Raw genomic sequence first — 25,905 nt, forward strand, 5'->3', positions numbered from 1 at the left:
CTCTCATAGGTAAATAAGGTGCTAGATTGTCCTGATTCTGCCACAGATGGTTTAATTTTGAGAGTGACATGTGTTTTGTCAACTCAGCAGAATAGGCCCAATTGCAACAAAGGAGCCTTTGTCCACTTTGAATGGTCGGTGTTGCTGCAAGTCTTTCCTTCAAAAACGGACTCTGATCGCACAGGGAAACAATGTGAGAGATGCTGTAGCTTTTAAGTAGATGGTTTTCCTGGAAGAGGTGCATGTGTACCTTCAAGTCAGCTGAATAGGCCTCTTTTGGGCAAACAGAGCCTATCTCCATCGTGAAACTGCTAGGTTTCAGGAAGTATTTCTATCAAAAACCCAGTCAGTTCACACAGGGAAACAATGTACTAGGTGCTCCTGCTCCTTTCACAGATTGTTTTCCTTTGAGAGATACATGTGTTCCTTCAACTTACCTGGATGGGACTCTTTGGAACAAAATGAGCATTTCTTCACCTTGAACATGCAGATTGGAAGGAAGTATTCCTTCCCAAAACCAACTCCTTTCTCAGAGGTAAACAATGTGCTAGTTGCTCCTGCTCCTAACACAGACGGTTTTCTTTGCAGATACACACGTGTTTCCTCAACGAAGCTGAATAGGCCTATTGGGAACAAAATGAGCCTTTCTCCACCTTGAAAACTGAGAATTGAAGTTGACATTCCTTTCAAAAACTATCTCAATTCTCACAGGGAAACAACACGCTAGATGCTGAAGCTCCTAACACACACTGTTTTCTTTTGAGAGACACATGTGTTTCCTCATCTAAGCTTAGTAAGTCTAGTGGCAAGAAACTTAGCCTTTCTCCACCTTGAACCTTGTGAGTTGCTGGAATTATACGCTTCAGAAACGAGCTCAGTTCTCACAAGGGACCAGTATACTAGATACTGCACCTTCTAAGTAGATGTTGCTCTTTCGAGACATACATGTCTTTCTTGACCGTAGCTGAATCGGCCTGTTTGGAACAAAATGAGCCTCGTTCCAACTTGAAAACCATGATTTGCAGCAAGTATTCCTTTCAAAAACTAACTCAGTTCTCATAGGTAAACAATGTGCTCGATGCCCTTGATTCTGCCACAGATGGTTTTCTTTTGAGAGATGCAGATGTTTCATCAACTCAGCTGGATAGGCTTACATGAAACAAACTGAGCCTTTCTCCACGTTGAAAACTATGATTTGCCGGAATTATTCCGTTGAAAAGTAAACTAAATTATCACAGGGAAACAATGTGATAGATGCTGAGACTTCCAACATAGATGGTTTCTCTTTGAGATATACATGTGATTCTTCCAATCAGCTGAATAGGCCTATTTGGTGCAAACAGAGTCTAAATCCACCTTAAACACCTAAGATGCATGAAATCTTCCTTTCAGAAACTACCACTGTTCTCACAGGGAAGATATGCCATACATACTTCTGTACCTCACGCAGATTGTTCTCTCTCGAGAGATGAAGATCTTTCTTCAGCTTTCATGTATAGGCCTATTTGGAAGAAAATCAGCCTTTCTCCACCTTGAAAGCTTTGATTTGCAGGAAGTATTCCTTTCAAAATTAAATCACTTCTCACAGTGAAACACTGTACTAGATGCTGCAGCTTCGAACATAGATGGTTGTCTTTGGAGAGGTCCATGTGTTCTTCACATTAGCTGAATAGGCCCTTTTAGAGCAAACGGTGCCTATCTCCAGCTTGGAACTCCAAAGTTGCAGGAAGTATTGCTCTGAAAACGTAGGTCATTAAGGACAGTGAAACCATGTACTGGATGCTCCTGCTTCGAACATACGTGGTTTCCTTTCCAGAGATTCATATGTTTCTTCAACTTACCTGCGTAGGACTCTTTGGATCAAATTGACCCTTTCTCACCCTTGAAAACACTGGTTTCAGTAAGTATTCCTTCAATAAACAAACTGAATTCTCACAGGTAAACAGTGTGCCGGATTCTCCTGCTTCTCACACACATGCTTTTCCTTCACGAGATACCTGAGCCTCTTTTGTTTTGCAGAATAGGCCTCTAAGGAACAAAATGAGCCATTCTACACCGGGAAAATGTTGATTTGCACAACGTACACCATTCCAACACTAACTAAATTCTTACAGGGACACAATGTGCCAGAGGCTACAGCTTCTAACACTTTGTTTTCTTTGGAGAGATACATGTGTTTCTTCAACTCAGCACAATAGGTGTATTTGGACTCATTACAGCCTATCTCCACCTTGAAACTCCTAAATTGAAGGAAGTATTTCTCTAGAAAACGAACACCAATTGCAAAGGGAAACAATGTGCTAGATGATCCTGCTTCAAACAGAGATGGTGTTCCTTCCAGAGATACATGAGTTTCTTCAACTTAACAGAATAGGTCTATTTGGAACAAAATGAGCTTTTCTCCACCTTTAACATTCTGATTTGCAGGACGGATTCCTTCGAAGAACTGAGTAAATATGCACAGAGATGCAGTCTTCTAGATGCTCCTGCTTCTAAAACAGCCGTTACTTTTTTTGGGGAGATACATGTGTTTCATAACAGAGCTGAACAGGCCTACTTGGAACAAAAGGAGCCTTTCTCCACTTGAAAATTCTGATTTCAGGAAGTATTCCTTTGAAGAACTAACTCAGTTCTCACCAGGAAACAAAGTGCTAGGTGTTGCCGGTTGTAACACACATGCTTTTCTTTCGAGAGATAGCAGTGTTTCTTCAACTCAGCTAAATAGGCCTACTTGGATCAAAATTAGCCTTTCCCTAGCTTCAAAACGTTCATTTGCAGAAATTATTCCTTTCAAAAACTAACTCAATTCTCTCATAGGTAAATAAGGTGCTAGATTGTCCTGATTCTGCCACAGATGGTTTAATTTTGAGAGTGACATGTGTTTTGTCAACTCAGCAGAATAGGCCCAATTGCAACAAAGGAGCCTTTGTCCACTTTGAATGGTCGGTGTTGCTGCAAGTCTTTCCTTCAAAAACGGACTCTGATCGCACAGGGAAACAATGTGAGAGATGCTGTAGCTTTTAAGTAGATGGTTTTCCTGGAAGAGGTGCATGTGTACCTTCAAGTCAGCTGAATAGGCCTCTTTTGGGCAAACAGAGCCTATCTCCATCGTGAAACTGCTAGGTTTCAGGAAGTATTTCTATCAAAAACCCAGTCAGTTCACACAGGGAAACAATGTACTAGGTGCTCCTGCTCCTTTCACAGATTGTTTTCCTTTGAGAGATACATGTGTTCCTTCAACTTACCTGGATGGGACTCTTTGGAACAAAATGAGCATTTCTTCACCTTGAACATGCAGATTGGAAGGAAGTATTCCTTCCCAAAACCAACTCCTTTCTCAGAGGTAAACAATGTGCTAGTTGCTCCTGCTCCTAACACAGACGGTTTTCTTTGCAGATACACACGTGTTTCCTCAACGAAGCTGAATAGGCCTATTGGGAACAAAATGAGCCTTTCTCCACCTTGAAAACTGAGAATTGAAGTTGACATTCCTTTCAAAAACTATCTCAATTCTCACAGGGAAACAACACGCTAGATGCTGAAGCTCCTAACACACACTGTTTTCTTTTGAGAGACACATGTGTTTCCTCATCTAAGCTTAGTAAGTCTAGTGGCAAGAAACTTAGCCTTTCTCCACCTTGAACCTTGTGAGTTGCTGGAATTATACGCTTCAGAAACGAGCTCAGTTCTCACAAGGGACCAGTATACTAGATACTGCACCTTCTAAGTAGATGTTGCTCTTTCGAGACATACATGTCTTTCTTGACCGTAGCTGAATCGGCCTGTTTGGAACAAAATGAGCCTCGTTCCAACTTGAAAACCATGATTTGCAGCAAGTATTCCTTTCAAAAACTAACTCAGTTCTCATAGGTAAACAATGTGCTCGATGCCCTTGATTCTGCCACAGATGGTTTTCTTTTGAGAGATGCAGATGTTTCATCAACTCAGCTGGATAGGCTTACATGAAACAAACTGAGCCTTTCTCCACGTTGAAAACTATGATTTGCCGGAATTATTCCGTTGAAAAGTAAACTAAATTATCACAGGGAAACAATGTGATAGATGCTGAGACTTCCAACATAGATGGTTTCTCTTTGAGATATACATGTGATTCTTCCAATCAGCTGAATAGGCCTATTTGGTGCAAACAGAGTCTAAATCCACCTTAAACACCTAAGATGCATGAAATCTTCCTTTCAGAAACTACCACTGTTCTCACAGGGAAGATATGCCATACATACTTCTGTACCTCACGCAGATTGTTCTCTCTCGAGAGATGAAGATCTTTCTTCAGCTTTCATGTATAGGCCTATTTGGAAGAAAATCAGCCTTTCTCCACCTTGAAAGCTTTGATTTGCAGGAAGTATTCCTTTCAAAATTAAATCACTTCTCACAGTGAAACACTGTACTAGATGCTGCAGCTTCGAACATAGATGGTTGTCTTTGGAGAGGTCCATGTGTTCTTCACGTTAGCTGAATAGGCCCTTTTAGAGCAAACGGTGCCTATCTCCAGCTTGGAACTCCAAAGTTGCAGGAAGTATTGCTCTGAAAACGTAGGTCATTAAGGACAGTGAAACCATGTACTGGATGCTCCTGCTTCGAACATACGTGGTTTCCTTTCCAGAGATTCATATGTTTCTTCAACTTACCTGCGTAGGCCTCTTTGGATCAAATTGACCCTTTCTCACCCTTGAAAACACTGGTTTCAGTAAGTATTCCTTCAATAAACAAACTGAATTCTCACAGGTAAACAGTGTGCCGGATTCTCCTGCTTCTCACACACATGCTTTTCCTTCACGAGATACCTGAGCCTCTTTTGTTTTGCAGAATAGGCCTCTAAGGAACAAAATGAGCCATTCTACACCGGGAAAATGTTGATTTGCACAACGTACACCATTCCAACACTAACTAAATTCTTACAGGGACACAATGTGCCAGAGGCTACAGCTTCTAACACATTGTTTTCTTTGGAGAGATACATGTGTTTCTTCAACTCAGCACAATAGGTGTATTTGGACTCATTACAGCCTATCTCCACCTTGAAACTCCTAAATTGAAGGAAGTATTTCTCTAGAAAACGAACACCAATTGCAAAGGGAAACAATGTGCTAGATGATCCTGCTTCAAACAGAGATGGTGTTCCTTCCAGAGATACATGAGTTTCTTCAACTTAACAGAATAGGTCTATTTGGAACAAAATGAGCTTTTCTCCACCTTTAACATTCTGATTTGCAGGACGGATTCCTTCGAAGAACTGAGTAAATATGCACAGAGATGCAGTCTTCTAGATGCTCCTGCTTCTAAAACAGCCGTTACTTTTTTTGGGGAGATACATGTGTTTCATAACAGAGCTGAACAGGCCTACTTGGAACAAAAGGAGCCTTTCTCCACTTGAAAATTCTGATTTCAGGAAGTATTCCTTTGAAGAACTAACTCAGTTCTCACCAGGAAACAAAGTGCTAGGTGTTGCCGGTTGTAACACACATGCTTTTCTTTCGAGAGATAGCAGTGTTTCTTCAACTCAGCTAAATAGGCCTACTTGGATCAAAATTAGCCTTTCCCTAGCTTCAAAACGTTCATTTGCAGAAATTATTCCTTTCAAAAACTAACTCAATTCTCTCATAGGTAAATAAGGTGCTAGATTGTCCTGATTCTGCCACAGATGGTTTAATTTTGAGAGTGACATGTGTTTTGTCAACTCAGCAGAATAGGCCCAATTGCAACAAAGGAGCCTTTGTCCACTTTGAATGGTCGGTGTTGCTGCAAGTCTTTCCTTCAAAAACGGACTCTGATCGCACAGGGAAACAATGTGAGAGATGCTGTAGCTTTTAAGTAGATGGTTTTCCTGGAAGAGGTGCATGTGTACCTTCAAGTCAGCTGAATAGGCCTCTTTTGGGCAAACAGAGCCTATCTCCATCGTGAAACTGCTAGGTTTCAGGAAGTATTTCTATCAAAAACCCAGTCAGTTCACACAGGGAAACAATGTACTAGGTGCTCCTGCTCCTTTCACAGATTGTTTTCCTTTGAGAGATACATGTGTTCCTTCAACTTACCTGGATGGGACTCTTTGGAACAAAATGAGCATTTCTTCACCTTGAACATGCAGATTGGAAGGAAGTATTCCTTCCCAAAACCAACTCCTTTCTCAGAGGTAAACAATGTGCTACTTGCTCCTGCTCCTAACACAGACGGTTTTCTTTGCAGATACACACGTGTTTCCTCAACGAAGCTGAATAGGCCTATTGGGAACAAAATGAGCCTTTCTCCACCTTGAAAACTGAGAATTGAAGTTGACATTCCTTTCAAAAACTATCTCAATTCTCACAGGGAAACAACACGCTAGATGCTGAAGCTCCTAACACACACTGTTTTCTTTTGAGAGACACATGTGTTTCCTCATCTAAGCTTAGTAAGTCTAGTGGCAAGAAACTTAGCCTTTCTCCACCTTGAACCTTGTGAGTTGCTGGAATTATACGCTTCAGAAACGAGCTCAGTTCTCACAAGGGACCAGTATACTAGATACTGCACCTTCTAAGTAGATGTTGCTCTTTCGAGACATACATGTCTTTCTTGACCGTAGCTGAATCGGCCTGTTTGGAACAAAATGAGCCTCGTTCCAACTTGAAAACCATGATTTGCAGCAAGTATTCCTTTCAAAAACTAACTCAGTTCTCATAGGTAAACAATGTGCTCGATGCCCTTGATTCTGCCACAGATGGTTTTCTTTTGAGAGATGCAGATGTTTCATCAACTCAGCTGGATAGGCTTACATGAAACAAACTGAGCCTTTCTCCACGTTGAAAACTATGATTTGCCGGAATTATTCCGTTGAAAAGTAAACTAAATTATCACAGGGAAACAATGTGATAGATGCTGAGACTTCCAACATAGATGGTTTCTCTTTGAGATATACATGTGATTCTTCCAATCAGCTGAATAGGCCTATTTGGTGCAAACAGAGTCTAAATCCACCTTAAACACCTAAGATGCATGAAATCTTCCTTTCAGAAACTACCACTGTTCTCACAGGGAAGATATGCCATACATACTTCTGTACCTCACGCAGATTGTTCTCTCTCGAGAGATGAAGATCTTTCTTCAGCTTTCATGTATAGGCCTATTTGGAAGAAAATCAGCCTTTCTCCACCTTGAAAGCTTTGATTTGCAGGAAGTATTCCTTTCAAAATTAAATCACTTCTCACAGTGAAACACTGTACTAGATGCTGCAGCTTCGAACATAGATGGTTGTCTTTGGAGAGGTCCATGTGTTCTTCACGTTAGCTGAATAGGCCCTTTTAGAGCAAACGGTGCCTATCTCCAGCTTGGAACTCCAAAGTTGCAGGAAGTATTGCTCTGAAAACGTAGGTCATTAAGGACAGTGAAACCATGTACTGGATGCTCCTGCTTCGAACATACGTGGTTTCCTTTCCAGAGATTCATATGTTTCTTCAACTTACCTGCGTAGGCCTCTTTGGATCAAATTGACCCTTTCTCACCCTTGAAAACACTGGTTTCAGTAAGTATTCCTTCAATAAACAAACTGAATTCTCACAGGTAAACAGTGTGCCGGATTCTCCTGCTTCTCACACACATGCTTTTCCTTCACGAGATACCTGAGCCTCTTTTGTTTTGCAGAATAGGCCTCTAAGGAACAAAATGAGCCATTCTACACCGGGAAAATGTTGATTTGCACAACGTACACCATTCCAACACTAACTAAATTCTTACAGGGACACAATGTGCCAGAGGCTACAGCTTCTAACACTTTGTTTTCTTTGGAGAGATACATGTGTTTCTTCAACTCAGCACAATAGGTGTATTTGGACTCATTACAGCCTATCTCCACCTTGAAACTCCTAAATTGAAGGAAGTATTTCTCTAGAAAACGAACACCAATTGCAAAGGGAAACAATGTGCTAGATGATCCTGCTTCAAACAGAGATGGTGTTCCTTCCAGAGATACATGAGTTTCTTCAACTTAACAGAATAGGTCTATTTGGAACAAAATGAGCTTTTCTCCACCTTTAACATTCTGATTTGCAGGACGGATTCCTTCGAAGAACTGAGTAAATATGCACAGAGATGCAGTCTTCTAGATGCTCCTGCTTCTAAAACAGCCGTTACTTTTTTTGGGGAGATACATGTGTTTCATAACAGAGCTGAACAGGCCTACTTGGAACAAAAGGAGCCTTTCTCCACTTGAAAATTCTGATTTCAGGAAGTATTCCTTTGAAGAACTAACTCAGTTCTCACCAGGAAACAAAGTGCTAGGTGTTGCCGGTTGTAACACACATGCTTTTCTTTCGAGAGATAGCAGTGTTTCTTCAACTCAGCTAAATAGGCCTACTTGGATCAAAATTAGCCTTTCCCTAGCTTCAAAACGTTCATTTGCAGAAATTATTCCTTTCAAAAACTAACTCAATTCTCTCATAGGTAAATAAGGTGCTAGATTGTCCTGATTCTGCCACAGATGGTTTAATTTTGAGAGTGACATGTGTTTTGTCAACTCAGCAGAATAGGCCCAATTGCAACAAAGGAGCCTTTGTCCACTTTGAATGGTCGGTGTTGCTGCAAGTCTTTCCTTCAAAAACGGACTCTGATCGCACAGGGAAACAATGTGAGAGATGCTGTAGCTTTTAAGTAGATGGTTTTCCTGGAAGAGGTGCATGTGTACCTTCAAGTCAGCTGAATAGGCCTCTTTTGGGCAAACAGAGCCTATCTCCATCGTGAAACTGCTAGGTTTCAGGAAGTATTTCTATCAAAAACCCAGTCAGTTCACACAGGGAAACAATGTACTAGGTGCTCCTGCTCCTTTCACAGATTGTTTTCCTTTGAGAGATACATGTGTTCCTTCAACTTACCTGGATGGGACTCTTTGGAACAAAATGAGCATTTCTTCACCTTGAACATGCAGATTGGAAGGAAGTATTCCTTCCCAAAACCAACTCCTTTCTCAGAGGTAAACAATGTGCTAGTTGCTCCTGCTCCTAACACAGACGGTTTTCTTTGCAGATACACACGTGTTTCCTCAACGAAGCTGAATAGGCCTATTGGGAACAAAATGAGCCTTTCTCCACCTTGAAAACTGAGAATTGAAGTTGACATTCCTTTCAAAAACTATCTCAATTCTCACAGGGAAACAACACGCTAGATGCTGAAGCTCCTAACACACACTGTTTTCTTTTGAGAGACACATGTGTTTCCTCATCTAAGCTTAGTAAGTCTAGTGGCAAGAAACTTAGCCTTTCTCCACCTTGAACCTTGTGAGTTGCTGGAATTATACGCTTCAGAAACGAGCTCAGTTCTCACAAGGGACCAGTATACTAGATACTGCACCTTCTAAGTAGATGTTGCTCTTTCGAGACATACATGTCTTTCTTGACCGTAGCTGAATCGGCCTGTTTGGAACAAAATGAGCCTCGTTCCAACTTGAAAACCATGATTTGCAGCAAGTATTCCTTTCAAAAACTAACTCAGTTCTCATAGGTAAACAATGTGCTCGATGCCCTTGATTCTGCCACAGATGGTTTTCTTTTGAGAGATGCAGATGTTTCATCAACTCAGCTGGATAGGCTTACATGAAACAAACTGAGCCTTTCTCCACGTTGAAAACTATGATTTGCCGGAATTATTCCGTTGAAAAGTAAACTAAATTATCACAGGGAAACAATGTGATAGATGCTGAGACTTCCAACATAGATGGTTTCTCTTTGAGATATACATGTGATTCTTCCAATCAGCTGAATAGGCCTATTTGGTGCAAACAGAGTCTAAATCCACCTTAAACACCTAAGATGCATGAAATCTTCCTTTCAGAAACTACCACTGTTCTCACAGGGAAGATATGCCATACATACTTCTGTACCTCACGCAGATTGTTCTCTCTCGAGAGATGAAGATCTTTCTTCAGCTTTCATGTATAGGCCTATTTGGAAGAAAATCAGCCTTTCTCCACCTTGAAAGCTTTGATTTGCAGGAAGTATTCCTTTCAAAATTAAATCACTTCTCACAGTGAAACACTGTACTAGATGCTGCAGCTTCGAACATAGATGGTTGTCTTTGGAGAGGTCCATGTGTTCTTCACGTTAGCTGAATAGGCCCTTTTAGAGCAAACGGTGCCTATCTCCAGCTTGGAACTCCAAAGTTGCAGGAAGTATTGCTCTGAAAACGTAGGTCATTAAGGACAGTGAAACCATGTACTGGATGCTCCTGCTTCGAACATACGTGGTTTCCTTTCCAGAGATTCATATGTTTCTTCAACTTACCTGCGTAGGCCTCTTTGGATCAAATTGACCCTTTCTCACCCTTGAAAACACTGGTTTCAGTAAGTATTCCTTCAATAAACAAACTGAATTCTCACAGGTAAACAGTGTGCCGGATTCTCCTGCTTCTCACACACATGCTTTTCCTTCACGAGATACCTGAGCCTCTTTTGTTTTGCAGAATAGGCCTCTAAGGAACAAAATGAGCCATTCTACACCGGGAAAATGTTGATTTGCACAACGTACACCATTCCAACACTAACTAAATTCTTACAGGGACACAATGTGCCAGAGGCTACAGCTTCTAACACATTGTTTTCTTTGGAGAGATACATGTGTTTCTTCAACTCAGCACAATAGGTGTATTTGGACTCATTACAGCCTATCTCCACCTTGAAACTCCTAAATTGAAGGAAGTATTTCTCTAGAAAACGAACACCAATTGCAAAGGGAAACAATGTGCTAGATGATCCTGCTTCAAACAGAGATGGTGTTCCTTCCAGAGATACATGAGTTTCTTCAACTTAACAGAATAGGTCTATTTGGAACAAAATGAGCTTTTCTCCACCTTTAACATTCTGATTTGCAGGACGGATTCCTTCGAAGAACTGAGTAAATATGCACAGAGATGCAGTCTTCTAGATGCTCCTGCTTCTAAAACAGCCGTTACTTTTTTTGGGGAGATACATGTGTTTCATAACAGAGCTGAACAGGCCTACTTGGAACAAAAGGAGCCTTTCTCCACTTGAAAATTCTGATTTCAGGAAGTATTCCTTTGAAGAACTAACTCAGTTCTCACCAGGAAACAAAGTGCTAGGTGTTGCCGGTTGTAACACACATGCTTTTCTTTCGAGAGATAGCAGTGTTTCTTCAACTCAGCTAAATAGGCCTACTTGGATCAAAATTAGCCTTTCCCTAGCTTCAAAACGTTCATTTGCAGAAATTATTCCTTTCAAAAACTAACTCAATTCTCTCATAGGTAAATAAGGTGCTAGATTGTCCTGATTCTGCCACAGATGGTTTAATTTTGAGAGTGACATGTGTTTTGTCAACTCAGCAGAATAGGCCCAATTGCAACAAAGGAGCCTTTGTCCACTTTGAATGGTCGGTGTTGCTGCAAGTCTTTCCTTCAAAAACGGACTCTGATCGCACAGGGAAACAATGTGAGAGATGCTGTAGCTTTTAAGTAGATGGTTTTCCTGGAAGAGGTGCATGTGTACCTTCAAGTCAGCTGAATAGGCCTCTTTTGGGCAAACAGAGCCTATCTCCATCGTGAAACTGCTAGGTTTCAGGAAGTATTTCTATCAAAAACCCAGTCAGTTCACACAGGGAAACAATGTACTAGGTGCTCCTGCTCCTTTCACAGATTGTTTTCCTTTGAGAGATACATGTGTTCCTTCAACTTACCTGGATGGGACTCTTTGGAACAAAATGAGCATTTCTTCACCTTGAACATGCAGATTGGAAGGAAGTATTCCTTCCCAAAACCAACTCCTTTCTCAGAGGTAAACAATGTGCTAGTTGCTCCTGCTCCTAACACAGACGGTTTTCTTTGCAGATACACACGTGTTTCCTCAACGAAGCTGAATAGGCCTATTGGGAACAAAATGAGCCTTTCTCCACCTTGAAAACTGAGAATTGAAGTTGACATTCCTTTCAAAAACTATCTCAATTCTCACAGGGAAACAACACGCTAGATGCTGAAGCTCCTAACACACACTGTTTTCTTTTGAGAGACACATGTGTTTCCTCATCTAAGCTTAGTAAGTCTAGTGGCAAGAAACTTAGCCTTTCTCCACCTTGAACCTTGTGAGTTGCTGGAATTATACGCTTCAGAAACGAGCTCAGTTCTCACAAGGGACCAGTATACTAGATACTGCACCTTCTAAGTAGATGTTGCTCTTTCGAGACATACATGTCTTTCTTGACCGTAGCTGAATCGGCCTGTTTGGAACAAAATGAGCCTCGTTCCAACTTGAAAACCATGATTTGCAGCAAGTATTCCTTTCAAAAACTAACTCAGTTCTCATAGGTAAACAATGTGCTCGATGCCCTTGATTCTGCCACAGATGGTTTTCTTTTGAGAGATGCAGATGTTTCATCAACTCAGCTGGATAGGCTTACATGAAACAAACTGAGCCTTTCTCCACGTTGAAAACTATGATTTGCCGGAATTATTCCGTTGAAAAGTAAACTAAATTATCACAGGGAAACAATGTGATAGATGCTGAGACTTCCAACATAGATGGTTTCTCTTTGAGATATACATGTGATTCTTCCAATCAGCTGAATAGGCCTATTTGGTGCAAACAGAGTCTAAATCCACCTTAAACACCTAAGATGCATGAAATCTTCCTTTCAGAAACTACCACTGTTCTCACAGGGAAGATATGCCATACATACTTCTGTACCTCACGCAGATTGTTCTCTCTCGAGAGATGAAGATCTTTCTTCAGCTTTCATGTATAGGCCTATTTGGAAGAAAATCAGCCTTTCTCCACCTTGAAAGCTTTGATTTGCAGGAAGTATTCCTTTCAAAATTAAATCACTTCTCACAGTGAAACACTGTACTAGATGCTGCAGCTTCGAACATAGATGGTTGTCTTTGGAGAGGTCCATGTGTTCTTCACGTTAGCTGAATAGGCCCTTTTAGAGCAAACGGTGCCTATCTCCAGCTTGGAACTCCAAAGTTGCAGGAAGTATTGCTCTGAAAACGTAGGTCATTAAGGACAGTGAAACCATGTACTGGATGCTCCTGCTTCGAACATACGTGGTTTCCTTTCCAGAGATTCATATGTTTCTTCAACTTACCTGCGTAGGCCTCTTTGGATCAAATTGACCCTTTCTCACCCTTGAAAACACTGGTTTCAGTAAGTATTCCTTCAATAAACAAACTGAATTCTCACAGGTAAACAGTGTGCCGGATTCTCCTGCTTCTCACACACATGCTTTTCCTTCACGAGATACCTGAGCCTCTTTTGTTTTGCAGAATAGGCCTCTAAGGAACAAAATGAGCCATTCTACACCGGGAAAATGTTGATTTGCACAACGTACACCATTCCAACACTAACTAAATTCTTACAGGGACACAATGTGCCAGAGGCTACAGCTTCTAACACATTGTTTTCTTTGGAGAGATACATGTGTTTCTTCAACTCAGCACAATAGGTGTATTTGGACTCATTACAGCCTATCTCCACCTTGAAACTCCTAAATTGAAGGAAGTATTTCTCTAGAAAACGAACACCAATTGCAAAGGGAAACAATGTGCTAGATGATCCTGCTTCAAACAGAGATGGTGTTCCTTCCAGAGATACATGAGTTTCTTCAACTTAACAGAATAGGTCTATTTGGAACAAAATGAGCTTTTCTCCACCTTTAACATTCTGATTTGCAGGACGGATTCCTTCGAAGAACTGAGTAAATATGCACAGAGATGCAGTCTTCTAGATGCTCCTGCTTCTAAAACAGCCGTTACTTTTTTTGGGGAGATACATGTGTTTCATAACAGAGCTGAACAGGCCTACTTGGAACAAAAGGAGCCTTTCTCCACTTGAAAATTCTGATTTCAGGAAGTATTCCTTTGAAGAACTAACTCAGTTCTCACCAGGAAACAAAGTGCTAGGTGTTGCCGGTTGTAACACACATGCTTTTCTTTCGAGAGATAGCAGTGTTTCTTCAACTCAGCTAAATAGGCCTACTTGGATCAAAATTAGCCTTTCCCTAGCTTCAAAACGTTCATTTGCAGAAATTATTCCTTTCAAAAACTAACTCAATTCTCTCATAGGTAAATAAGGTGCTAGATTGTCCTGATTCTGCCACAGATGGTTTAATTTTGAGAGTGACATGTGTTTTGTCAACTCAGCAGAATAGGCCCAATTGCAACAAAGGAGCCTTTGTCCACTTTGAATGGTCGGTGTTGCTGCAAGTCTTTCCTTCAAAAACGGACTCTGATCGCACAGGGAAACAATGTGAGAGATGCTGTAGCTTTTAAGTAGATGGTTTTCCTGGAAGAGGTGCATGTGTACCTTCAAGTCAGCTGAATAGGCCTCTTTTGGGCAAACAGAGCCTATCTCCATCGTGAAACTGCTAGGTTTCAGGAAGTATTTCTATCAAAAACCCAGTCAGTTCACACAGGGAAACAATGTACTAGGTGCTCCTGCTCCTTTCACAGATTGTTTTCCTTTGAGAGATACATGTGTTCCTTCAACTTACCTGGATGGGACTCTTTGGAACAAAATGAGCATTTCTTCACCTTGAACATGCAGATTGGAAGGAAGTATTCCTTCCCAAAACCAACTCCTTTCTCAGAGGTAAACAATGTGCTAGTTGCTCCTGCTCCTAACACAGACGGTTTTCTTTGCAGATACACACGTGTTTCCTCAACGAAGCTGAATAGGCCTATTGGGAACAAAATGAGCCTTTCTCCACCTTGAAAACTGAGAATTGAAGTTGACATTCCTTTCAAAAACTATCTCAATTCTCACAGGGAAACAACACGCTAGATGCTGAAGCTCCTAACACACACTGTTTTCTTTTGAGAGACACATGTGTTTCCTCATCTAAGCTTAGTAAGTCTAGTGGCAAGAAACTTAGCCTTTCTCCACCTTGAACCTTGTGAGTTGCTGGAATTATACGCTTCAGAAACGAGCTCAGTTCTCACAAGGGACCAGTATACTAGATACTGCACCTTCTAAGTAGATGTTGCTCTTTCGAGACATACATGTCTTTCTTGACCGTAGCTGAATCGGCCTGTTTGGAACAAAATGAGCCTCGTTCCAACTTGAAAACCATGATTTGCAGCAAGTATTCCTTTCAAAAACTAACTCAGTTCTCATAGGTAAACAATGTGCTCGATGCCCTTGATTCTGCCACAGATGGTTTTCTTTTGAGAGATGCAGATGTTTCATCAACTCAGCTGGATAGGCTTACATGAAACAAACTGAGCCTTTCTCCACGTTGAAAACTATGATTTGCCGGAATTATTCCGTTGAAAAGTAAACTAAATTATCACAGGGAAACAATGTGATAGATGCTGAGACTTCCAACATAGATGGTTTCTCTTTGAGATATACATGTGATTCTTCCAATCAGCTGAATAGGCCTATTTGGTGCAAACAGAGTCTAAATCCACCTTAAACACCTAAGATGCATGAAATCTTCCTTTCAGAAACTACCACTGTTCTCACAGGGAAGATATGCCATACATACTTCTGTACCTCACGCAGATTGTTCTCTCTCGAGAGATGAAGATCTTTCTTCAGCTTTCATGTATAGGCCTATTTGGAAGAAAATCAGCCTTTCTCCACCTTGAAAGCTTTGATTTGCAGGAAGTATTCCTTTCAAAATTAAATCACTTCTCACAGTGAAACACTGTACTAGATGCTGCAGCTTCGAACATAGATGGTTGTCTTTGGAGAGGTCCATGTGTTCTTCACGTTAGCTGAATAGGCCCTTTTAGAGCAAACGGTGCCTATCTCCAGCTTGGAACTCCAAAGTTGCAGGAAGTATTGCTCTGAAAACGTAGGTCATTAAGGACAGTGAAACCATGTACTGGATGCTCCTGCTTCGAACATACGTGGTTTCCTTTCCAGAGATTCATATGTTTCTTCAACTTACCTGCGTAGGCCTCTTTGGATCAAATTGACCCTTTCTCACCCTTGAAAACACTGGTTTCAGTAAGTATTCCTTCAATAAACAAACTGAATTCTCACAGGTAAACAGTGTGCCGGATTCTCCTGCTTCTCACACACATGCTTTTCCTTCACGAGATACCTGAGCCTCTTTTGTTTTGCAGAATAGGCCTCTAAGGAACAAAATGAGCCATTCTACACCGGGAAAATGTTGATTTGCACAACGTACACCATTCCAACACTAACTAAATTCTTACAGGGACACAATGTGCCAGAGGCTACAGCTTCTAACACATTGTTTTCTTTGGAGAGATACATGTGTTTCTTCAACTCAGCACAATAGGTGTATTTGGACTCATTACAGCCTATCTCCACCTTGAAACTCCTAAATTGAAGGAAGTATTTCTCTAGAAAACGAACACCAATTGCAAAGGGAAACAATGTGCTAGATGATCCTGCTTCAAACAGAGATGGTGTTCCTTCCAGAGATACATGAGTTTCTTCAACTTAACAGAATAGGTCTATTTGGAACAAAATGAGCTTTTCTCCACCTTTAACATTCTGATTTGCAGGACGGATTCCTTCGAAGAACTGAGTAAATATGCACAGAGATGCAGTCTTCTAGATGCTCCTGCTTCTAAAACAGCCGTTACTTTTTTTGGGGAGATACATGTGTTTCATAACAGAGCTGAACAGGCCTACTTGGAACAAAAGGAGCCTTTCTCCACTTGAAAATTCTGATTTCAGGAAGTATTCCTTTGAAGAACTAACTCAGTTCTCACCAGGAAACAAAGTGCTAGGTGTTGCCGGTTGTAACACACATGCTTTTCTTTCGAGAGATAGCAGTGTTTCTTCAACTCAGCTAAATAGGCCTACTTGGATCAAAATTAGCCTTTCCCTAGCTTCAAAACGTTCATTTGCAGAAATTATTCCTTTCAAAAACTAACTCAATTCTCTCATAGGTAAATAAGGTGCTAGATTGTCCTGATTCTGCCACAGATGGTTTAATTTTGAGAGTGACATGTGTTTTGTCAACTCAGCAGAATAGGCCCAATTGCAACAAAGGAGCCTTTGTCCACTTTGAATGGTCGGTGTTGCTGCAAGTCTTTCCTTCAAAAACGGACTCTGATCGCACAGGGAAACAATGTGAGAGATGCTGTAGCTTTTAAGTAGATGGTTTTCCTGGAAGAGGTGCATGTGTACCTTCAAGTCAGCTGAATAGGCCTCTTTTGGGCAAACAGAGCCTATCTCCATCGTGAAACTGCTAGGTTTCAGGAAGTATTTCTATCAAAAACCCAGTCAGTTCACACAGGGAAACAATGTACTAGGTGCTCCTGCTCCTTTCACAGATTGTTTTCCTTTGAGAGATACATGTGTTCCTTCAACTTACCTGGATGGGACTCTTTGGAACAAAATGAGCATTTCTTCACCTTGAACATGCAGATTGGAAGGAAGTATTCCTTCCCAAAACCAACTCCTTTCTCAGAGGTAAACAATGTGCTAGTTGCTCCTGCTCCTAACACAGACGGTTTTCTTTGCAGATACACACGTGTTTCCTCAACGAAGCTGAATAGGCCTATTGGGAACAAAATGAGCCTTTCTCCACCTTGAAAACTGAGAATTGAAGTTGACATTCCTTTCAAAAACTATCTCAATTCTCACAGGGAAACAACACGCTAGATGCTGAAGCTCCTAACACACACTGTTTTCTTTTGAGAGACACATGTGTTTCCTCATCTAAGCTTAGTAAGTCTAGTGGCAAGAAACTTAGCCTTTCTCCACCTTGAACCTTGTGAGTTGCTGGAATTATACGCTTCAGAAACGAGCTCAGTTCTCACAAGGGACCAGTATACTAGATACTGCACCTTCTAAGTAGATGTTGCTCTTTCGAGACATACATGTCTTTCTTGACCGTAGCTGAATCGGCCTGTTTGGAACAAAATGAGCCTCGTTCCAACTTGAAAACCATGATTTGCAGCAAGTATTCCTTTCAAAAACTAACTCAGTTCTCATAGGTAAACAATGTGCTCGATGCCCTTGATTCTGCCACAGATGGTTTTCTTTTGAGAGATGCAGATGTTTCATCAACTCAGCTGGATAGGCTTACATGAAACAAACTGAGCCTTTCTCCACGTTGAAAACTATGATTTGCCGGAATTATTCCGTTGAAAAGTAAACTAAATTATCACAGGGAAACAATGTGATAGATGCTGAGACTTCCAACATAGATGGTTTCTCTTTGAGATATACATGTGATTCTTCCAATCAGCTGAATAGGCCTATTTGGTGCAAACAGAGTCTAAATCCACCTTAAACACCTAAGATGCATGAAATCTTCCTTTCAGAAACTACCACTGTTCTCACAGGGAAGATATGCCATACATACTTCTGTACCTCACGCAGATTGTTCTCTCTCGAGAGATGAAGATCTTTCTTCAGCTTTCATGTATAGGCCTATTTGGAAGAAAATCAGCCTTTCTCCACCTTGAAAGCTTTGATTTGCAGGAAGTATTCCTTTCAAAATTAAATCACTTCTCACAGTGAAACACTGTACTAGATGCTGCAGCTTCGAACATAGATGGTTGTCTTTGGAGAGGTCCATGTGTTCTTCACGTTAGCTGAATAGGCCCTTTTAGAGCAAACGGTGCCTATCTCCAGCTTGGAACTCCAAAGTTGCAGGAAGTATTGCTCTGAAAACGTAGGTCATTAAGGACAGTGAAACCATGTACTGGATGCTCCTGCTTCGAACATACGTGGTTTCCTTTCCAGAGATTCATATGTTTCTTCAACTTACCTGCGTAGGCCTCTTTGGATCAAATTGACCCTTTCTCACCCTTGAAAACACTGGTTTCAGTAAGTATTCCTTCAATAAACAAACTGAATTCTCACAGGTAAACAGTGTGCCGGATTCTCCTGCTTCTCACACACATGCTTTTCCTTCACGAGATACCTGAGCCTCTTTTGTTTTGCAGAATAGGCCTCTAAGGAACAAAATGAGCCATTCTACACCGGGAAAATGTTGATTTGCACAACGTACACCATTCCAACACTAACTAAATTCTTACAGGGACACAATGTGCCAGAGGCTACAGCTTCTAACACTTTGTTTTCTTTGGAGAGATACATGTGTTTCTTCAACTCAGCACAATAGGTGTATTTGGACTCATTACAGCCTATCTCCACCTTGAAACTCCTAAATTGAAGGAAGTATTTCTCTAGAAAACGAACACCAATTGCAAAGGGAAACAATGTGCTAGATGATCCTGCTTCAAACAGAGATGGTGTTCCTTCCAGAGATACATGAGTTTCTTCAACTTAACAGAATAGGTCTATTTGGAACAAAATGAGCTTTTCTCCACCTTTAACATTCTGATTTGCAGGACGGATTCCTTCGAAGAACTGAGTAAATATGCACAGAGATGCAGTCTTCTAGATGCTCCTGCTTCTAAAACAGCCGTTACTTTTTTTGGGGAGATACATGTGTTTCATAACAGAGCTGAACAGGCCTACTTGGAACAAAAGGAGCCTTTCTCCACTTGAAAATTCTGATTTCAGGAAGTATTCCTTTGAAGAACTAACTCAGTTCTCACCAGGAAACAAAGTGCTAGGTGTTGCCGGTTGTAACACACATGCTTTTCTTTCGAGAGATAGCAGTGTTTCTTCAACTCAGCTAAATAGGCCTACTTGGATCAAAATTAGCCTTTCCCTAGCTTCAAAACGTTCATTTGCAGAAATTATTCCTTTCAAAAACTAACTCAATTCTCTCATAGGTAAATAAGGTGCTAGATTGTCCTGATTCTGCCACAGATGGTTTAATTTTGAGAGTGACATGTGTTTTGTCAACTCAGCAGAATAGGCCCAATTGCAACAAAGGAGCCTTTGTCCACTTTGAATGGTCGGTGTTGCTGCAAGTCTTTCCTTCAAAAACGGACTCTGATCGCACAGGGAAACAATGTGAGAGATGCTGTAGCTTTTAAGTAGATGGTTTTCCTGGAAGAGGTGCATGTGTACCTTCAAGTCAGCTGAATAGGCCTCTTTTGGGCAAACAGAGCCTATCTCCATCGTGAAACTGCTAGGTTTCAGGAAGTATTTCTATCAAAAACCCAGTCAGTTCACACAGGGAAACAATGTACTAGGTGCTCCTGCTCCTTTCACAGATTGTTTTCCTTTGAGAGATACATGTGTTCCTTCAACTTACCTGGATGGGACTCTTTGGAACAAAATGAGCATTTCTTCACCTTGAACATGCAGATTGGAAGGAAGTATTCCTTCCCAAAACCAACTCCTTTCTCAGAGGTAAACAATGTGCTAGTTGCTCCTGCTCCTAACACAGACGGTTTTCTTTGCAGATACACACGTGTTTCCTCAACGAAGCTGAATAGGCCTATTGGGAACAAAATGAGCCTTTCTCCACCTTGAAAACTGAGAATTGAAGTTGACATTCCTTTCAAAAACTATCTCAATTCTCACAGGGAAACAACACGCTAGATGCTGAAGCTCCTAACACACACTGTTTTCTTTTGAGAGACACATGTGTTTCCTCATCTAAGCTTAGTAAGTCTAGTGGCAAGAAACTTAGCCTTTCTCCACCTTGAACCTTGTGAGTTGCTGGAATTATACGCTTCAGAAACGAGCTCAGTTCTCACAAGGGACCAGTATACTAGATACTGCACCTTCTAAGTAGATGTTGCTCTTTCGAGACATACATGTCTTTCTTGACCGTAGCTGAATCGGCCTGTTTGGAACAAAATGAGCCTCGTTCCAACTTGAAAACCATGATTTGCAGCAAGTATTCCTTTCAAAAACTAACTCAGTTCTCATAGGTAAACAATGTGCTCGATGCCCTTGATTCTGCCACAGATGGTTTTCTTTTGAGAGATGCAGATGTTTCATCAACTCAGCTGGATAGGCTTACATGAAACAAACTGAGCCTTTCTCCACGTTGAAAACTATGATTTGCCGGAATTATTCCGTTGAAAAGTAAACTAAATTATCACAGGGAAACAATGTGATAGATGCTGAGACTTCCAACATAGATGGTTTCTCTTTGAGATATACATGTGATTCTTCCAATCAGCTGAATAGGCCTATTTGGTGCAAACAGAGTCTAAATCCACCTTAAACACCTAAGATGCATGAAATCTTCCTTTCAGAAACTACCACTGTTCTCACAGGGAAGATATGCCATACATACTTCTGTACCTCACGCAGATTGTTCTCTCTCGAGAGATGAAGATCTTTCTTCAGCTTTCATGTATAGGCCTATTTGGAAGAAAATCAGCCTTTCTCCACCTTGAAAGCTTTGATTTGCAGGAAGTATTCCTTTCAAAATTAAATCACTTCTCACAGTGAAACACTGTACTAGATGCTGCAGCTTCGAACATAGATGGTTGTCTTTGGAGAGGTCCATGTGTTCTTCACGTTAGCTGAATAGGCCCTTTTAGAGCAAACGGTGCCTATCTCCAGCTTGGAACTCCAAAGTTGCAGGAAGTATTGCTCTGAAAACGTAGGTCATTAAGGACAGTGAAACCATGTACTGGATGCTCCTGCTTCGAACATACGTGGTTTCCTTTCCAGAGATTCATATGTTTCTTCAACTTACCTGCGTAGGCCTCTTTGGATCAAATTGACCCTTTCTCACCCTTGAAAACACTGGTTTCAGTAAGTATTCCTTCAATAAACAAACTGAATTCTCACAGGTAAACAGTGTGCCGGATTCTCCTGCTTCTCACACACATGCTTTTCCTTCACGAGATACCTGAGCCTCTTTTGTTTTGCAGAATAGGCCTCTAAGGAACAAAATGAGCCATTCTACACCGGGAAAATGTTGATTTGCACAACGTACACCATTCCAACACTAACTAAATTCTTACAGGGACACAATGTGCCAGAGGCTACAGCTTCTAACACATTGTTTTCTTTGGAGAGATACATGTGTTTCTTCAACTCAGCACAATAGGTGTATTTGGACTCATTACAGCCTATCTCCACCTTGAAACTCCTAAATTGAAGGAAGTATTTCTCTAGAAAACGAACACCAATTGCAAAGGGAAACAATGTGCTAGATGATCCTGCTTCAAACAGAGATGGTGTTCCTTCCAGAGATACATGAGTTTCTTCAACTTAACAGAATAGGTCTATTTGGAACAAAATGAGCTTTTCTCCACCTTTAACATTCTGATTTGCAGGACGGATTCCTTCGAAGAACTGAGTAAATATGCACAGAGATGCAGTCTTCTAGATGCTCCTGCTTCTAAAACAGCCGTTACTTTTTTTGGGGAGATACATGTGTTTCATAACAGAGCTGAACAGGCCTACTTGGAACAAAAGGAGCCTTTCTCCACTTGAAAATTCTGATTTCAGGAAGTATTCCTTTGAAGAACTAACTCAGTTCTCACCAGGAAACAAAGTGCTAGGTGTTGCCGGTTGTAACACACATGCTTTTCTTTCGAGAGATAGCAGTGTTTCTTCAACTCAGCTAAATAGGCCTACTTGGATCAAAATTAGCCTTTCCCTAGCTTCAAAACGTTCATTTGCAGAAATTATTCCTTTCAAAAACTAACTCAATTCTCTCATAGGTAAATAAGGTGCTAGATTGTCCTGATTCTGCCACAGATGGTTTAATTTTGAGAGTGACATGTGTTTTGTCAACTCAGCAGAATAGGCCCAATTGCAACAAAGGAGCCTTTGTCCACTTTGAATGGTCGGTGTTGCTGCAAGTCTTTCCTTCAAAAACGGACTCTGATCGCACAGGGAAACAATGTGAGAGATGCTGTAGCTTTTAAGTAGATGGTTTTCCTGGAAGAGGTGCATGTGTACCTTCAAGTCAGCTGAATAGGCCTCTTTTGGGCAAACAGAGCCTATCTCCATCGTGAAACTGCTAGGTTTCAGGAAGTATTTCTATCAAAAACCCAGTCAGTTCACACAGGGAAACAATGTACTAGGTGCTCCTGCTCCTTTCACAGATTGTTTTCCTTTGAGAGATACATGTGTTCCTTCAACTTACCTGGATGGGACTCTTTGGAACAAAATGAGCATTTCTTCACCTTGAACATGCAGATTGGAAGGAAGTATTCCTTCCCAAAACCAACTCCTTTCTCAGAGGTAAACAATGTGCTAGTTGCTCCTGCTCCTAACACAGACGGTTTTCTTTGCAGATACACACGTGTTTCCTCAACGAAGCTGAATAGGCCTATTGGGAACAAAATGAGCCTTTCTCCACCTTGAAAACTGAGAATTGAAGTTGACATTCCTTTCAAAAACTATCTCAATTCTCACAGGGAAACAACACGCTAGATGCTGAAGCTCCTAACACACACTGTTTTCTTTTGAGAGACACATGTGTTTCCTCATCTAAGCTTAGTAAGTCTAGTGGCAAGAAACTTAGCCTTTCTCCACCTTGAACCTTGTGAGTTGCTGGAATTATACGCTTCAGAAACGAGCTCAGTTCTCACAAGGGACCAGTATACTAGATACTGCACCTTCTAAGTAGATGTTGCTCTTTCGAGACATACATGTCTTTCTTGACCGTAGCTGAATCGGCCTGTTTGGAACAAAATGAGCCTCGTTCCAACTTGAAAACCATGATTTGCAGCAAGTATTCCTTTCAAAAACTAACTCAGTTCTCATAGGTAAACAATGTGCTCGATGCCCTTGATTCTGCCACAGATGGTTTTCTTTTGAGAGATGCAGATGTTTCATCAACTCAGCTGGATAGGCTTACATGAAACAAACTGAGCCTTTCTCCACGTTGAAAACTATGATTTGCCGGAATTATTCCGTTGAAAAGTAAACTAAATTATCACAGGGAAACAATGTGATAGATGCTGAGACTTCCAACATAGATGGTTTCTCTTTGAGATATACATGTGATTCTTCCAATCAGCTGAATAGGCCTATTTGGTGCAAACAGAGTCTAAATCCACCTTAAACACCTAAGATGCATGAAATCTTCCTTTCAGAAACTACCACTGTTCTCACAGGGAAGATATGCCATACATACTTCTGTACCTCACGCAGATTGTTCTCTCTCGAGAGATGAAGATCTTTCTTCAGCTTTCATGTATAGGCCTATTTGGAAGAAAATCAGCCTTTCTCCACCTTGAAAGCTTTGATTTGCAGGAAGTATTCCTTTCAAAATTAAATCACTTCTCACAGTGAAACACTGTACTAGATGCTGCAGCTTCGAACATAGATGGTTGTCTTTGGAGAGGTCCATGTGTTCTTCACGTTAGCTGAATAGGCCCTTTTAGAGCAAACGGTGCCTATCTCCAGCTTGGAACTCCAAAGTTGCAGGAAGTATTGCTCTGAAAACGTAGGTCATTAAGGACAGTGAAACCATGTACTGGATGCTCCTGCTTCGAACATACGTGGTTTCCTTTCCAGAGATTCATATGTTTCTTCAACTTACCTGCGTAGGCCTCTTTGGATCAAATTGACCCTTTCTCACCCTTGAAAACACTGGTTTCAGTAAGTATTCCTTCAATAAACAAACTGAATTCTCACAGGTAAACAGTGTGCCGGATTCTCCTGCTTCTCACACACATGCTTTTCCTTCACGAGATACCTGAGCCTCTTTTGTTTTGCAGAATAGGCCTCTAAGGAACAAAATGAGCCATTCTACACCGGGAAAATGTTGATTTGCACAACGTACACCATTCCAACACTAACTAAATTCTTACAGGGACACAATGTGCCAGAGGCTACAGCTTCTAACACATTGTTTTCTTTGGAGAGATACATGTGTTTCTTCAACTCAGCACAATAGGTGTATTTGGACTCATTACAGCCTATCTCCACCTTGAAACTCCTAAATTGAAGGAAGTATTTCTCTAGAAAACGAACACCAATTGCAAAGGGAAACAATGTGCTAGATGATCCTGCTTCAAACAGAGATGGTGTTCCTTCCAGAGATACATGAGTTTCTTCAACTTAACAGAATAGGTCTATTTGGAACAAAATGAGCTTTTCTCCACCTTTAACATTCTGATTTGCAGGACGGATTCCTTCGAAGAACTGAGTAAATATGCACAGAGATGCAGTCTTCTAGATGCTCCTGCTTCTAAAACAGCCGTTACTTTTTTTGGGGAGATACATGTGTTTCATAACAGAGCTGAACAGGCCTACTTGGAACAAAAGGAGCCTTTCTCCACTTGAAAATTCTGATTTCAGGAAGTATTCCTTTGAAGAACTAACTCAGTTCTCACCAGGAAACAAAGTGCTAGGTGTTGCCGGTTGTAACACACATGCTTTTCTTTCGAGAGATAGCAGTGTTTCTTCAACTCAGCTAAATAGGCCTACTTGGATCAAAATTAGCCTTTCCCTAGCTTCAAAACGTTCATTTGCAGAAATTATTCCTTTCAAAAACTAACTCAATTCTCTCATAGGTAAATAAGGTGCTAGATTGTCCTGATTCTGCCACAGATGGTTTAATTTTGAGAGTGACATGTGTTTTGTCAACTCAGCAGAATAGGCCCAATTGCAACAAAGGAGCCTTTGTCCACTTTGAATGGTCGGTGTTGCTGCAAGTCTTTCCTTCAAAAACGGACTCTGATCGCACAGGGAAACAATGTGAGAGATGCTGTAGCTTTTAAGTAGATGGTTTTCCTGGAAGAGGTGCATGTGTACCTTCAAGTCAGCTGAATAGGCCTCTTTTGGGCAAACAGAGCCTATCTCCATCGTGAAACTGCTAGGTTTCAGGAAGTATTTCTATCAAAAACCCAGTCAGTTCACACAGGGAAACAATGTACTAGGTGCTCCTGCTCCTTTCACAGATTGTTTTCCTTTGAGAGATACATGTGTTCCTTCAACTTACCTGGATGGGACTCTTTGGAACAAAATGAGCATTTCTTCACCTTGAACATGCAGATTGGAAGGAAGTATTCCTTCCCAAAACCAACTCCTTTCTCAGAGGGAAACAATGTGCTAGTTGCTCCTGCTCCCAACACAGACGGTTTTCTTTGCAGATACACACGTGTTTCCTCAACGAAGCTGAATAGGCCTATTGGGAA

The sequence above is a fragment of the Castor canadensis genome, chromosome 16 (assembly GCF_047511655.1).
Source record: "Castor canadensis chromosome 16, mCasCan1.hap1v2, whole genome shotgun sequence".
NCBI classification, from domain to species: domain Eukaryota; kingdom Metazoa; phylum Chordata; class Mammalia; order Rodentia; family Castoridae; genus Castor; species Castor canadensis.